This window comes from Frankliniella occidentalis, unplaced genomic scaffold, assembly GCF_000697945.3.
Source record: "Frankliniella occidentalis isolate FOCC.00 unplaced genomic scaffold, Focc_3.1 Scaffold80, whole genome shotgun sequence".
Taxonomy (NCBI): domain Eukaryota; kingdom Metazoa; phylum Arthropoda; class Insecta; order Thysanoptera; family Thripidae; genus Frankliniella; species Frankliniella occidentalis.
Window position 1 is genome coordinate 392,230 of NW_026267210.1, and position 3,889 is coordinate 396,118.

The window sequence follows — 3,889 nt, forward strand, 5'->3', positions numbered from 1 at the left end:
ATTACACTTCATTATGACTGTATCATTATGATTGATAAGTATCATGTAACACAAGCAATAATTTGGTAAAAATTTTCCTTTTCAGAAATTCCGTACAATTGTCCGAATAGATGATGATGTTGAGAGCCTGAGGGCCAAGATGCAGGCAGAGCTTCACCAATCCACTGCCGCTCAGTGTTAAGGTGGACCTAGAGCGGCTGATAGCCGAACACGTATGTACTTCCCAACCGTGGCACTCTTCATCACATCACACCTTTGTTTTATCTCACAGGACATTCATGTTTTGTTTTGAGCTCTACCTTGGTCCCACATACAGACAAGGTAATGTGTTGTAAACAATGTTTTAGTTTTTTACTTGTATGACTAGTTTTTTTAATTATTTATAAATTCCTATAATTTATTGAATATGTTCTTATTCTTTTGTGTCTTCAAAGTTCAAAGATTGGTTCAGTGACAATAACTAAACCTTTATAACAAGGAGTACAATTGTATACCTTAAAGTGCTTCCATTTTAACTCATTAGTGTTTTAATTAAACCAAAGAACTATTCATTTTTGGAAAGACTTGTTGACATTATTTGTAAATGAATGTATTTTCAAATTTATGTAATATATTTTGTGTCGTGAAGGTTTTTCACGAGACTTGTTTGTTCTGCATGAATACTAGAGCAATCAACAGTATATCTTGCTGAGTTATGTGTGAAACTTAACTGGGAGCAGCTGATAGCATTTTCATTTTGAAGTTAAGCTGCTTACTTTAAGAATTTTGTTGTTATCATGTGCTTCACTAATGAGGACTTAAAGGGAACTGGTGGCATTAGGACTTAGCCACCATATGTTAATTGGAGATATACTTTCTCCCTCATTAGTCATTAGTTTTACCATTAAGATTTTGCGTTCTGGAAGGATAACTTAAATGTATAGGAGTGTACAATCTAGCTCACCATGAATCTCATATTGTTATTGTTTTGTGCATTGTATTAGCACATAATAATTTGTAAGCCCTCTTGCAGCTAAAGTGTATCACTCAATCTGCTACGTATCAATTATAATTCTAAATCACTTCAAAACTTTATACATATTCATCATAATATTTATTTTCTATTTTTTTATTTTAAGGTGTTTTTCACAAACTACGACCATATTTGTGTTCTGATACGAAGCTCTACTAATCAGAACTCAACCCTGTAACAAAACAATATTTACTGTCATATCATTTTAGTATGTGTTGGTACTTTTTGTACCTGCATTCTTTCTTTGGATCAATGGGAAAAAATCCCTTGTAGACACAAGTGTGCACATTTAAGTGCCAAAATTTTCTTTCAAATCTATTGTCTTCCTCTTTAAATCTAATATTTTTTAATATTTGGCCAATCCTCTATTTCTAACTTTGTAGTTGGGCATTTTGCCTACTTGTCAAGCGCACAAAGCTTGTGTTGGTGCTATTATCACCTGATGGGTAGGTGTTACAATTACATCATGTTCTTCCAGATTTTACTGACCAGAGTAGCAAATCTTTGAACTGAGTACATCCTCCAAAGAATCTTTAGATTTAACACTCTTTACAGTACTGTTAGTATGTTCTTTGACTTGGCATTCAAATGTAAAGTACATAAACATAAAAAATTAATTTGTGAAGATAGTCTTTGTAAGACAAATTTGTTTGTCTTGCAAAATATGGATCACAATTGCATGTGTAAATAACAAGGGTAGTCAAATATGTACTCCCATTGTAGAACATGTGTTGATGTTGATCTTTTATGTTTTAATGTGCGGATTAAGTCCAGGGCCTCTAATATTTTATTTATGGATGTTTTTTAATACCTTCATTAAACTTCCTCAAAATCATTGTCTTCCATTTACGATTTTGAAACAATTAGTGAAAAGTAGATCTTAATATATGTATGCTTTAAAAATTTGCCGTTAAAAATTGTTAGCTCAGAGGGGGCCTCTAATATTGAAAATCTTTTTGGACTTGTTTAAATTAGCTTACTGTATTATGTAGATTTCTAAGGGGATTTGTTTATTCTTGTTGAATGGGATGTATTATGGGAAAAGCAATTTTCTATTCTATGCTCCAAATACTATCTAGTTGACTTTGGGTGAAAAATCAAAAGATCAAAGTTACAGAGACAAAGAAAATGTTTTATTTCTAAACATGTGGCTATTGCTCAGTCTGGAAAGTTTGTCGACAGGCAATTCCAGCATTCTTCAGCAAAGCACTAGTACTTCTCAAAAGTATTCTGCCATGAAACTTGACTTTTAAGTAAGATTCTAGCTGACTATATTCATTTGTCTTACCAAGTGTGGGTAGTTGTGTTGAATGAGAAACATGTTACATTTACTGTTTGATCAATATTATTGTTTTGTCAAGCCAATAAGAAAGGTAAGAGGCTGTAAAATGTTCTTAGGTTGGCAAAAATATTGTTTTTCTGTTTTGAAACATTTTTGGGGTTTTACTAAAATTGACAATATCACTTACATAAGTGCCAGTATAAACATTCTCAAATTTTCATCTCCACCCTTATGTAATTGTGTAAGATTTAGCACTAACTGCTTGCTGTGAATTAATGAATATAGATTTTGTGATGAAACATTAGTGATTTCATGTCTTCCAAAAAGTATTATCATAACATGTAGCATTTTAATTGGTCTAAATGTTATTTAGAATTTAGAAAAATGCTTTAAAAGAAAATGAGTCGCATGACTGATGAATTTAGAATGATAATGTGTTCCTTCTTGAAAAGTAAGTGCAGTAGGGCTGCAAGCAGTTGCTGAACTACTCTCTTAGCCTTTGCACCTGTATGAACACTCTATTTGATGATAAACATCAATCTGTGGCCAAAGAAAATCTCATCAAAATTGCCAATTTTCAAAATTCTTTTTCTTTTTTGGTGGTTTGGATGATTTACAATGTGTAACATTGCATCCATGAAAAACCGGCCTGAAGTCATAGAATAAGCAACTGCACTATTGCAATTTTGGTTTACATGTTCTTTGTGTGGTCAGGTTGTTTGGAGAATGTGATAATACATGCAACTTGTACTATGAGAACTTCATTTGTCATTATAGACGTCAGAGATTTAGCATTCTCACCTGAAAGATTGTCTTCCAATTGTAGTGAATCTACGTAAATGTGTTTTACATTTAATTACAGTAGATATGAAACACATTTTACTGTGTACTCTCATGGAATTGAGACAGTAGATGTAACAAAACTGAGCTCAGGAGATAAAAGATACCTCAGGAATATCATGGATTTTCTTTTCATTTCCATCAAAGTCCTCTCCCTGATTTTGTCTCACCTGAATTCATGATACTTGTTTTTTTATGAACGTTTAAAACTCTGCCCCACTTCATCTCCTAGATCGACTTGTAAGCACAGCACATCAGAAACACATTTCCAGCTTCGCCGAGTTTCAAATCAAATCTCGGAATAGTTAAGCAGGCCGCGGCCCAAATTGATAGCAATCAGGTAGCTGCAGCAACCACCCCTACTAACCCCTACTACCCACTTGCCTCCCGCCCTCCGTTCGTCCCACACCTCCTACCGCCTCCCCTTGACCACCCCCAACCTCACCCGCACCCTGTGGCACCTACCTCGGAACTACCCCTACCCCGTCCATCTCCCACCCCCGCCTCCTCCTCCAACCCAAGCGGGAGCGATTATCATCATTGCGCGTTCACCTCGACAATCTCGCTCGCGCTGTGGGAGGGCTCAGGTAACCGTCGATAGTATAGGTGCAGCTCGGTCCCGCGCCGAGGGCAGGGCACCAGGGAACAGGGCACGGGCGCGGGCGCGGGCGCGTCACTGCGGGGGTGGCGCGGTGTGGAGGGGCGTAACCTGCTCCGGACCGGTTCGGAGCGAGGCGGGGCGAGGGGCCGGGGGG